We start from the raw sequence: 12,710 nt of genomic DNA, 5'->3' as shown, positions 1-12,710 counted from the left end.
ACAGTGATGTCCTTGAAGACGGGGAGGGGACTATGCCTTACCTGTGCTCTGCATTCTTGCCAGCTGTTAACACACAGGAGGTACTCGATAATTATGCCCTAAATTTAACAATAGACACTAAAATTATTTCTATGTCTTCAAGGTTTCAAATCAAGAAGTTATCACTTCGGTGATTAGATCAGATTTTTCTTCTTATAAATGAGTTATTTGCCACTGTACAACAAACTCTTTCTGGAGATGATTAGCCGTGATGTGATTACCTAAGATACATATTTAACCAAGTGGTCCCTTATCTTTTTTAGTGAAGACGGCCTCTGTTAAACAATTAAAAAATAGTTTTGATTTTTTACATACCTGAATTTTTTAGAAATATTATTTCAAAATCCTGAAGTACATTCAGAATAAATGCATTCTATTTGTTGCAAGGTTTTAATTTTTTCAAAGAATTATGGAGTGGGAGGGAGTAGTGAAATAAATACTGATAGCGTGAGAGAAATGCTGGCACAGCCTTATCTATTTCATAGTCCAAATTAGAGCAGCCACTCCCAAAGGCAAAGTCTGTGTTCCATCAGCCTGGCCTCTGCACAGATAGGTAGTTGTGTTTGTATGCATGCGAGCATGTTCCTTTTCCATTATAGATTCAGTACCTTAGTCTTCAAGTCTTTCCTCTCACTCCTAAAGAGTATACAAAGAATGAAGAAATCCAAGCCATTACAACACTACAAGGTTGCACACAAAACATATTAAAGAGTCATGACCTCCTGAGTAGGAAGTTAGTCACTCACTCACTACCCATGTGTGGTTTTACCTCAGATCAGGTTAGAAACAAGAACCCAGAATTTGGAGACAGGCTCAATGTTTCAAAATCTGATTAAACAAAGCATTTACAAAGCAGAAAGATGTGATCACCATATGGCAGAGTTTTGTTAAAAGACAAAACTCAGGAAAATTATATTATGCCAAGGGAAATAGCCTTGTAGGAATTCCCATTTCTAATGAAGTCCACATTTGGATCTCTCTTCCCCAAATGAAAGTGTTAGTTAATGGGCCTATTTGAATATTATTTAAACCAAAAAGAAAGAGAAAGGAACTTCATGGCAGACACTTTGTAGAGACAGGAATTGAAAGCTCATGGGGACAGTTTCCTTTGCAGGGGGAAGAACCCTGAGAAAGAGGAACTCCCTAATTTAAACAAATTTTTTGAGAGAAACGTCAGACAAGAGGCTTGAGAGGGAAGCTCTCTTATTGATTCATTGATTCATTCATTCGTTCATGTTGAGAGGAAAAATTTTTTTTAATATTTTATTTATTTATTCATGAGAAACAGAGAGCGAGAGAGAGGGACAGAGACACAGGCAGAGGGAGAAGCAGGCTCCATGCATGGAGCCCTATGCGGGACTCTATCCCAGTTCTCCAGGATCAGGTCCTGGGCTGAAGGCGGTGCTAAACCACTGAACCACCCGGGCTGCCCAAGAGGAGAATGTTTTAACCATTACTCAAGATGAATTTTTTTTATGAAATAATAAATTGAAATCAATTATATACAATATAAATTTTTAAATTGGCCTATTCTTAAGTCCATATTTTAATCACATCCACATTCTTTTTTTAAAAATATATTTTATTTATTTGACAGAAAGCACAAGGAGGGGGAGTGAGAGAGGGAGAAGCAGGCTCCCTGCTCAGCAGGACTATTCCTTACCTATGTTCTGCATTCTTGCCAGTTATTAACACACAGGAGGTACTTGATAATTATGCCCTAAATTCAATGATAGAAAGACACTGTAAAATTATTTCTCTGTGAAAGACACTGTAAAATTATTTCTCTGTGTCCTGAGGTTTTAGCAGAGAGCCACACATGGGGCTGGACCAGAACCCTGGATGGTGACCTGAGCTGAAGGCAGAAGCTTAACTGACTTAGCCCCCCAGGTGCTCGCACATCCACATTCTTATGGTTTTCTTCAGATTATGTAAAAAATACTTACTGTATAAAATTCAAACAATACAAAAATATGTAAAATAAAAGGTTAAAAGTCTCAAAGAATCTCACATTCCAGAAAAACCACTATGACAGTTTGATTTATATTAACTGGAATTTTTGTTGATGTTCTTACATGTAAATGGCTTATAATTATACTACACATACTGCTCTGCAACTGTACCTTTTCAATCCATCCAGAGGCATATTACCACATCAGTGCATTTACTTCCATATCAAGTCAGTGCTCCAAATGGTGCATTCCATTTTTTTTTCTGACCATGACCAAGTCTATATTAATGGCCTTTTGAATTATTTACAGGTTATCTTATTTTTTGGTGCTGTAAATACTGCCTCAGTGAATATCTTTGTATGTATGTTTTTGCATACTTGTGTAAAATTTTTCACAGAACCGTGAAATTGATAGATCAAAAGTCATCCAAAAATGTTATGCTAATTACTTTTTCTACAGTTTATACAGACCCCAAAACTGAGTATTAAGAATTTTTTTAATTTAGTCCATACAGTAGGAGAAATATTGTTCCCTATTGTTTGAATTCATATCTAGGAGTCTGAGAATATTTTTAGATTGACTACTTTTATTTCTTCATCTAAAAATTGCCAACACACCAAGTCATATCCTCAGGTCATTTTTCTATTTTTGTTATTTATCATTTTCTCACTGATTTCTAAGAACTCTTTTTCTTCCTAAGGGTATGAGTAATATTTCTGGTACCCATTTGCTCTTAGATCCATTTCTCCTTTTCTCCTCGGTATATATGGGGTGGTGGGACATATAGGGGGCTGACCCATGCAGATTGCTTTCCCAGTTGGCTTCCAGCTGAGTCTGGACTATCAGAGTCCCTGGTGGAAGGTGTGGAAGGCAGAATAATTATCCCTCCAAGATGCCCAGGTCATAATCCCTAGAAGAACATGTTATGTGACAAAGGGGAATTGGATTACAGATGGAACTATGTTTGCAAATCAGCTGACCTTAAAATAAGGAGAGTATCCTGGGGTATCCAGGTGGGTCTAATGTAATCACAAGGATCCTTAAAAGTGGGAGAGGGAGCTGAAAGTGGGAGGACCAGAAAGATGCTAGTATGAGAAGGAGTTAACAGTCATTGCTCTCTTTGAAGATGAAGGAAGCGGCTATGACCCAAGGCAGGTAGCCTCTAGAAACTGGAAAACCAAGGAAATAAATACTCCTCTAGAGTCGCCAGAAGGAATGCAGCCCTGCTGACATCTTGTTTTTAGCCTACTGAGTCCCGTTTCAGACATCTGAATGCCAGGCTGTAAAATAATCAATTTTTATTGTTTTAAGCCACAAAGTTTGTGTTGATTTCTTATATCAGTAATAGGAAACTAACACAGTGGTCCAGAGGAGGGATAATCCACCCCTAGCTCCTAGGTCAAGTAGCATGTCCAGCATTCCCTAAGTCCCTCCAGCTTCTGTTTCCACTAGAGTGGCCTGCATCTTTTTGGTTTCAGCTACTTGACCTTGGCTCCTGGGCTCTGTGAGTATCACATCTTCCATCTTCCTCTCCAGTTCAGGGGCCAACAGGATACTTGCTCTTTATAACCTCTGAGGTGCTTACCATCCTCTTTTTTTTTTTTTTTTTTTTGGCTTTTTGTCTTTTGCATCATCAATGAAAACAATTCCTGTATTAGATTCTTTATGTTTCAGGTATTTAGAAATCTCTTTTCCTGGTTGAATCCTATCTGATAGAGTCTGTATAAGGGTGTTATAGATGTTTTCCCAGCTTGATGTTTGGGGGGGTTTGTTTGTTTTGCTTTGTTTTTACTTTTGATAGTGTTTTTATGCCATTCAGAAGATTTAAACTTGCATGTAGTTAAACTTATCAATCTTTTTGTAATGACTTTTTAAAAACATCTTTTTAGGGATCCCTGGGTGGCGCAGCGGTTTGGCGCCTGCCTTTGGCCCAGGGCGTGATCCTGGAGACCCGGGATCGAATCCCATATCAGGCTCCCGATGCATGGAGCCTGCTTCTCCCTCTGCCTGTGTCTCTGCCTCTCTCTCTCTCTCTCTCTGACTATCATAAGTAAATAAATAAAAATTAAAAAAAAATAAAAATAAAAAAAATAAAAAAAAAATAAAAACATCTTTTTAGAAGAGAGGAGGAGTAGAGAGAAAGGGAGAATCCTAATCACTCAATGTGGGGCTTAATCTCATCACCCTGAAATCATGACCTAAACCAAAATCAAGAGTCAGAAGCTTAATGGACTGAGCCATCCAGGCACCCCTGTAATGACTTTTGAGGGTTTTTAAAAATATTTTATTTATTTATTCATGAGAGACACAGAGAGAGAGAGAGAGAGGCAGAGACACAGGCAGAGGGAGAAGCAGGCTCCATGCAGGGACCCGGAGGTGGGACTTGATCCTGGTACTCCGGGTCACACCGTGAGCTGAAGGCAGATGGTCAACCGCTAAACCACCCAGGCATCCTTGACTTTTGAGTTTTATGTTACAATTGAAAGGCCTTTTTCCACCAAAATAAAAATATTCTGTCATTTAACCTAGTTTCAAAATGTTCATTGATAATTATAATCATAGAAGTATATATGTTGTAAATGTACAGCTTGCTGTATTTTCACAAACCGTAAAAGCCCTAGTCATTATAATTTCACTTATTACACAAGGTAATATATTTGGATTTGATTTAGGGTGGATAGAGTGATATTGGAATTCAGGTTTGTTTTCCCTTCAATAACAAACTCTTCGTAATATTTGAGAACAGTAATCCATATTGCTCCTACAGATATGAAATGCCACCTTTATCATATACTTACTTAATTCTGTATTGGCTTAATCATTTCTGGACTCTGATCTATCCATACTTATGTTTGTATTTCACTATTTCTCAATGTTTTAATATAAAATTGTGAGAAACACTCTGTCTCGCCCTATTTACTCATCCTTAGAATATATACTGTTTGGGATGCCTGGGTGGTTCAGTGGTTGAGCATCTGCCTTTGGCTCAGGCTGTGATCCTGGGGTACTGGGGTCGAGTCCCACATCGGGCTTCCTGCATGGAGCCTGCCTCTCCCTCTGCTTGTGTCTCTGCCTCTCAATATGTATCTCTCATGAATAAATAAATGAAATCTTTAAATATATATATGTATACTATTTTAAATGTGTAGAATTACAAAAGGGTTTTGCCCCTGCAAGAAAGAGTGAGTCAATATCAAAAACAAGCTCTAGGTCAGGTAGCATAATTGTTAATAAATTCTCATGAACAACTCTGTGCAGATATTTATCTTTCTACTGCCAGTTTAGCCAGGACCTGGCACATGAAAATATTTGGTAAATGTGTGGTTCCCAAGCCTGATTGAGCTTTAAAGTATGCCAGACACACATTTTGACTCAATTCCAACTGAGTATTAAAAATCAGTCTTCAGGGACGCTTGGGTGGCTCAGTAGTTGAGCGTCTGTCTTTGGCTTAGGGCGTGATCCTGGGAGTCCCAGGATCAAGTCCCACATTGGGCTTCCCACAGGGAGCCTGCTTCTCCCCCTGCCTAATGTCTCTGCCGCTTTCTCTCCATGTCTCTCATGAATAAATAAATAAAATCTTTTTAAAAAATCAGTCTTCATTAGAACTTATGATCAAGGCTGGGTTTGACTATATAAATTGATATAATAGCATGCACAAATAAATCTGAACATTTCATTAAAAATTATTACTCCGGGGGTGCCTGGGTGGCTCAGTCAGTTAAGAATCTGCCTTTGGCTCAGGTCATGATCTGAGTCCTGGGATAGAGTCCCACATGGATCTCTGCTCAGCAGGGAGTCTGCTTCTCCCTCTCTCTCTTTCTCAAATAAATAAATAAATAAATAAATAAATAAATAAATAAATAAAGTCTTTAAAAAATAAATAACAAAAAAATTATTACTCCAGTTGAACAAGAAATACATCTATCTTGGAACCTTTTTGCAGATGGATGTTAGGCAAAATACATAATTATTTTATGGTAAGTTTGTATAGTAATTTGAAGAGGAGATATCAATAAAAGCCAATTCCTTAAAAATTATCATTCCAATTTTATTGAAAACTCTAGAGGTTGAATTTTTTTTAAGTTTTTTTTTTTTTTTTTTTTTTTTAATTTTATGATAGTCACACAGAGAGAGAGAGGGGCAGAGACATAGGCAGAGGGAGAAGCAGGCTCCATGCACCGGAGGCCCGACGTGGGATTCGATCCCGGATCTCCAGGATCGCGCCCCGGGCCAAAGGCAGGCACTAAACCGCTGCGCCACCCAGGGATCCCTAGAGGTTGAATTTTTAAGTTAAATATTATAGAGCAGGAGCAATAATTTCTTAGCACTTTTACCTACTCGGTTACTCCTATGTCATTGTTATGCAAATTTGGCCAAGATACTTTTAAACTAGCTTTGCCTAGATAGGACACTTCTGTAATTTTGCCATCACATTTCCACCTTCCCTCCTTTTCCAATGATAATTGACTAGAACAGTGTCTCCAAAGATTCACAAATATGTGGAATCGACAGAGACTTCTTTTTAATTCTTGTTTTGTTATTTGGTTAGTGAGAAAATTGGTTGTTTCTCATTTTTCCTTTTTTTAAAAATTTCTTCGAAGTCTTTACTATGTCTGAATGAAGATAATACAGATATCTGTGTGTGTGGTTTTGAAGTTTTTCTTCTCCATGAAATATGGATATGGTAAATTGACATCTTGCCTTTAATTTTTCATCACACCATGAAAAGAATTCCCAAGTAAGAATTTTTTTCTTGGGATGCCTGGGTGGCGCAGTGGTTTAGCGCCTGCCTTTGGCCCAGGGTGCCATCCTGGAGACCCGGGATTGAGTCCCACGTCGAGTTCCTGGTGCATGGAGCCTGCTTCTCCCTCTGCCTGTGTCTCTGGCTCTCTCTCTCTCTCTCTCTGTGACTATCATAAAAATAAATAAAAATTTAAAAAAAAGAATTTTTTTCTTGAAAGATCGATTGTTTAATTGAAACTAAATAACTAAAAATTAAATCTGCTTCATAAATGTTATTTTCTTTAATGCAATGAATGCGAACATTCCCAGCACTTCTACAAAAAATGCAGTTAGAGGAAATAAAGTCTCTATTTTTCTTCCTTGTATTGTTATTTAAAACTTTATAAACATTTATGGCAGGATAAATGTTCTCAAACTCTTTCTCAATAATCTCAATATTTATTTATTCTTTATAGTTTATGCATTCATTTAGAGAGTGAGAGACGAGGTCAAGAGTGGGCAGAGGGAGAGAGAGAATCTGAAGCAGACTCCATGCCTCCACATGAGATTATGACCTGAGCTGGATGCTTAACCAACTGAGCCACGCAGGCACCTCAATATTTATTTTTATACCAATATAGTTCATTGCGTTTTCACCTTCTGGAAGCCACCTATACTTCTTGATTTATAGTTCCTTCATACCAATATAGTTCATTGCATTTTCAGCTTCTGGAAGCCACCTTCTTCATAGAAGAAGCCATACTTCTTGACTTATAGTTCCTTTATCTGTCCTCAAGGCCAGCAACTTTGCATCTCTCTAATCATTCTTCAGTCGTCATAGATTCCTCCAACTGACTCTTCTTCTGCCTCTTTTCTCCACTTTTAAGGATGCTTACAATCACATTGGGCAAATCTGAATAATCTAGGATACTCTCCCTATTTTAAAATCAGTTGATTTGTCACATTAATTCCATCTTAATTTTTTTGGACTATTTAATGTAGCATACTCACAGGTTCCAAGGATTAACATGTGAATATTTTGCAGGGCCATCGTTCTGCTTCCTACAGCTTATATACACTTATACACATTTTATAAACCAAGATTGAACTGCAGAGAATATAATCTACTCTAGCTAGTTTAAGCAGAAAAGAATCTATTTCAATGGCCTCAGAACTGATGGTTGAATAACTAACTGGATTTCGGCTAAGTTTCCAGGAGTCATTTCCAAAGAACACAGCGCAAAACTAGGTTACCAGAGAGCTGACGATACTGATATAATCAGGTACGGATGGAATCTGGAGGCTGTGGGTAAGGCTGTTGTCTATAAAAGCTACATCACCTCCACTACAATCAGAAAGCTGTCTCTGCTAAATTGGAAATCCAGTATTACACTGCTGGATTGTGCAGCCTCTGCTGTTATTCACACCAACAAAATGCATGCCTCTTGCTGTCTCTCCTCACTTAGTTCAGTTTCAAAATCAAGTGTTATGCTAGTGCATCAGATTAGAGGAACCTAAGTCACATCAGGAACTCTGGTTATAATGGAATCCGGGTGATGTTATTTTTAGTTTTATAGCTACTGCAACACAGGAAAACATAATAGCAAGAGGTTAAGAATGAATATTAAACAAATTAACCAAAATATCTGCTAGAAGCATACATAGTGTATTTCTGAAAGGAAATCTAATAAACCAGTACAGTGGATGCAGTTGGAAAGGGGAATTTGGTCAGAATCTGGGATGGGAGGGACAATTTATTTTTATTGTACATCCTTTGTAACTACTGAAATTAGTACTTTGCACATGTATTGTTTTTTCACAACTAAATAATTTTTAAATAGTATAGGGCAAAACAAAACCAAGTAAACTAAAATAAAAATAAGATCTCCAATGATCCTAATACAGCTAATCCACAGACCAGGGTAACCCCATCAATTAATACTTTCTGAAATTAATGTATTTTTTATTTGGTCTAGCTGAGGAAGAGCATAGTTAGCTGCAGATAATTGATAATTATTGGACTTTATTTTATATTTTATTATTTTGACATCATCTGTGGGTTAAAAAGATCTTTACTGCTACTTATTTTCTTTACCCTGCATTTTGCTTTTCTCTTTTAAAGATTGTATTTATTTATTTGAGAGAGAGCACAAGTGGGAAGAGCAGCAGAGGGAGAGGGAGAAACAGGCTCTCTGCTGAACAGGGGGCCTGATGTGGGGCTCCATCCCAGGACCGTGGGATCATGAGCCACCCAGGTGCCCCTGCATTTTGCTCTTATTGGTTACTTTCTCGTTTCTTAGCATGACTAGTTAACTAATATATACACAAAAGACTGCCTTGTAATTACCAATCACTTGGGTAAGGCTAACCATTTGGCCTGAACTCCATAACAAGGAACCACATTTCCACTGTTGCTACCTGTAAGGACTACAGGCATGATGCCAAAAAGGTAACAGTTCTGTGGGGTGATCTTACAACACTAAAACCTTTATTAAACCATGAAAATACTTTGAGGAGTAAGTAAAACATAATGCTGAGCCTGAGGGACTAGAAAAAGGCTTTATTTAAAGAAATGGGGACAGAAATGGGGAATCCAGAGGAAGTGGTAATTTGGCTGGGGAAGATAATGAGTTGATTTATGCAACATTGGGGTTGGTAGCTGGGGATAGTCTTTCAAATAGCAGAGTCTGAGCAGCCAGTTGAAATGAGGAACTGAAATTTAAGAGAGGGCAAATCTGCCAGACATATGCATTGAATAATCATCAAGCACATGTAAAACCTTTACTATAAAGGTCTTGATGAAATCTGCTTTACCACAGGCTCAAACCATGTTTCTAGTATATGCAGTGATATGAGTCTCACTCTTAGTGATATAAAATGAAACCTATCAGTGGGAATTGAGTAGAAATAGTAACAGGCTTTCTCTCTGGGAAATGTGGCATACAGGTCTAACTATAATCAAGTTGTCGATCCCTCTGGGCAGATGTCACTGAATTGGCCTGTGGACTCCCAGGGGCTAAAGAAGTAAGTGGAAAACTGTCTAGTCCACTGTACACCACCCTGCAGCATCCGGGAGAAGCTATGCTGTTTTCCCTTCTCCAGCAATTGAGAGATTTCTGAGAAAATAGGACTTCATTCTTTTTCTTTCCAGCTTTATTGATACAGAAAAAGCTACACATAATAAATGTATACAACTTAGTTTGGACATATGTAAACATTCTTGTTATTGTCCCCACAATCCAGGTAATAGATATTTTCATTATCTCCAAAAGTTTCCTTATATTCTCCCCACCTTTTTAAATGCACAGTACAGGAATTGTGTTGTACAGCAGATCTCTGGAATCTATTTATATTAATACTGACTCAATGGTAGTCATAATCCTTTGGAATTGACATTAATTGATCAGGGAAAGGAGTATGTAATTCTATGCAGAAATACTTAAAAAGGGACACGCTCAGCTGTTGAGCGTCTGCCTTTGACTCTGGGCATGATCATGGAGTCCCACATTAGGCTCCCTACAGGGAGCCTGCTTCTTCCCTCTGCCTATCTCTTGCATCTCAACCTGTGTCTCTCATGAATAAATAAATAAAATCGTTTTTTAAAAAGATAAATACTTAAAATAGGTCCTCTATGTCCTACACACACATGCACACAAACACTTAAACTGGCTGTAGAAGAGCTGCCTTCAAAAGTTAATCACTGGGGCACCTGGGTGGCTCAGTGGTTGAGCATCTACTTTCAGCTCAGGTCATGATCCCGGGGTCCTGGGATTGAGTCCTGCATCAGGCTCCCCAGGGAACCTGCTTCTCCTTCTGCCTATGTCTCTGCCTCTCTCTGTGTGTCTCTCATGAATAAATAAATAAAAATCTAAAAAAAAATTAATCACTGACTAGAACCAGAAAGATATTTCTCAGCTGCTCTCAATATCACAAGATTTGACTGCAGAAATCTACACGTACACTCATGATTCCCTGGAGAATTCGCTGAGTGTGAAGGAAGAAACCACTTCAAGCACTGACCTGACCCGTGACCAGAAATCCGACTCCACCGGAGAAGTTGTAGACACTCTCAGATGCAATCTCAGCCAGTGAACAGGAAGAGGAGCAGGGCTGCCTGCCTGAGGCTTAGGTGTCCAGGGCCCCAGATGACTCAGGCTTTTTCTAAGGTGGACAGGAGGAATGCTACTGTGAGACTATGCATAGAGGTGGCTGGTGACTTTCCTGTTCTGCCCAGTATTAAAAGTTTTCTTTGTCAATAATTGTTAAAGTCAGGATGTTGGGAAATGTGGCTGTTGGCACCAGGTATCAAATAGAATAATCCTGTTGCCAATATGTTCACCTCTGCGGTATGATTTCACTTTGCTGAGAGGCTGAAAGCATCTGCTCAAAATTACTTCCTTATCCTGAGGCAAGGCAAACAAAAGGAAAAATAAGCTATTGGGACTTCATCAAAATAAAAAGCTTCTGCACAGTGAGGGAAGGATCAACAAAACTAAAAGGCAACCTATGGAATGGGAGAAGGTATTTGCAAATGACATAGCTCATTAAGGGTTGATATCCAAAATATATGAAAAACTTATAAAACACCCCAAAACCAAGAAATCCAAATAACAAATGGGCAGAAGACACAAATAGACATTTTTCCAAAGAAGACATACAGGTGGCCAGCAGTCATATGAAAAGATGCTCAACATCACTGATCTGAGAAATGCAAATCAAAACTACAATGGAATATCACCTCCCACCTGTCAGAATGGCTAAACTCTACAACATGAGGAACAACAGTTGTTGGCGAGGATGTGGAGAAAAAGGAACATTTATGTACTGTTGGTGGGAACGCAAACTTGTGCAGCCATTCTCAAAAACAGTGTGGAGATTCCTCAAAAAGTTAAAAATAGAACCCTTATGATCCAGCGATTGCACTAGTAGGTATTCACCCAAAGAATACAAATACTAATTCAAAGGGGTACATGCACCCCAATGTTTATAGCAGCATTATTTACAATAGCCAAGAGCCCAAGAGTCCATCGACTGATGAATGGATAAAGAAGATGTGGTATATGGTACACACACACACAAATACATAAATAGAGATTACTAAAAGATGTGAAGATAGTCTCTTACTTCTGAATCTTCACCTTTCTGAGCTTGCCATCCCCAGTTCTTTTGACCTTTTTCAGCTGATGTTCTCTATGTGTCTTTTTCCTCCTGGTTGGTTGTCTCCATTCCAGGTTTTTCAGCAAACTTTTAAAATGCATCAGATGTCCTGACTAGTACAGAAGGGAGAAAAATCTACCACCTACTAATTCTAGTCACTTTACTTCTATCGATGAAGCAATGAGCGCTCTGTGACTGAATCTTACTGTGGTGTAGTAGGACTTGAGGTTTCAAGTATAATTCATTTTGTCCCTGATAAAAGTTAAATTCAGCTTCTGGCAATCCTTTTCTTGTGGATTATAATTTACTGCCGTTCAGCCCACTCACTCTACCAGTTTTATACCACCTGTTAATATGACAAGTGGGTCTTCACTAATGTAAAAGTCTCTAGCAGAGTCAAAGACAAAGACAGCTCTGCACTACACTATGTTTCCATGCTGACATGGACACCATTGCTGTGCTTAATCATCTGAATATTGGAAGCATTTTGCAGCTAGACAGGATTTACAAATAGCCAAAGCAGGCAGGTGGTTTCAAAGGTAGCATCAAGTTTTCCCAACCTATCAGAGTGCATCTCCAATTCATTCTCAATACCTTGTGTTCTAATAGTGTCTGAGATTTTTCTTCTTATTAAAATGAGCTAGGAGGCATGCCTGGGTAGCTCAGTAGTTGAGCATCTGCCTTTGGCTCAGGTTGTGATCCCGGAGTCCTGGGATCGAGTCCCACATCAGGCTCCACAAAGGGAGCCTGCATCCCCCATTGCCTATGTCTCTGCCTCTCTCTGTATGTCTCTCATGAATAAATAAATAAAAATAAATTTAAAAATAAAAAAATAAAATG

General features: G+C 38.5%; 1 long non-coding RNA gene across 3 annotated transcripts in view; it reads left to right on the top strand.

Annotated features, from left to right (window-relative positions):
* LOC102153269 overlaps positions 1-12,710 on the top strand; it is a 53,225-nt gene that overhangs the window by 14,892 nt on the left and 25,623 nt on the right. The window contains exon 1 of one of the 3 annotated variants that reach the window (XR_005367805.1): positions 7,822-7,996. The exons of the other annotated variants lie outside the window; for them this stretch is intronic. This is a non-coding gene — a long non-coding RNA (uncharacterized LOC102153269). Of the gene's footprint in view, positions 1-7,821; positions 7,997-12,710 lie in introns of those variants that run through there. 3 annotated transcript variants of the gene reach the window in all.

The sequence above is a fragment of the Canis lupus genome, chromosome 12 (genome assembly GCF_011100685.1).
Source record: "Canis lupus familiaris isolate Mischka breed German Shepherd chromosome 12, alternate assembly UU_Cfam_GSD_1.0, whole genome shotgun sequence".
In the NCBI taxonomy this organism is placed as follows: Eukaryota; Metazoa; Chordata; class Mammalia; order Carnivora; family Canidae; genus Canis; species Canis lupus.
This window is presented reverse-complemented; position numbering and strand designations above follow the sequence as displayed.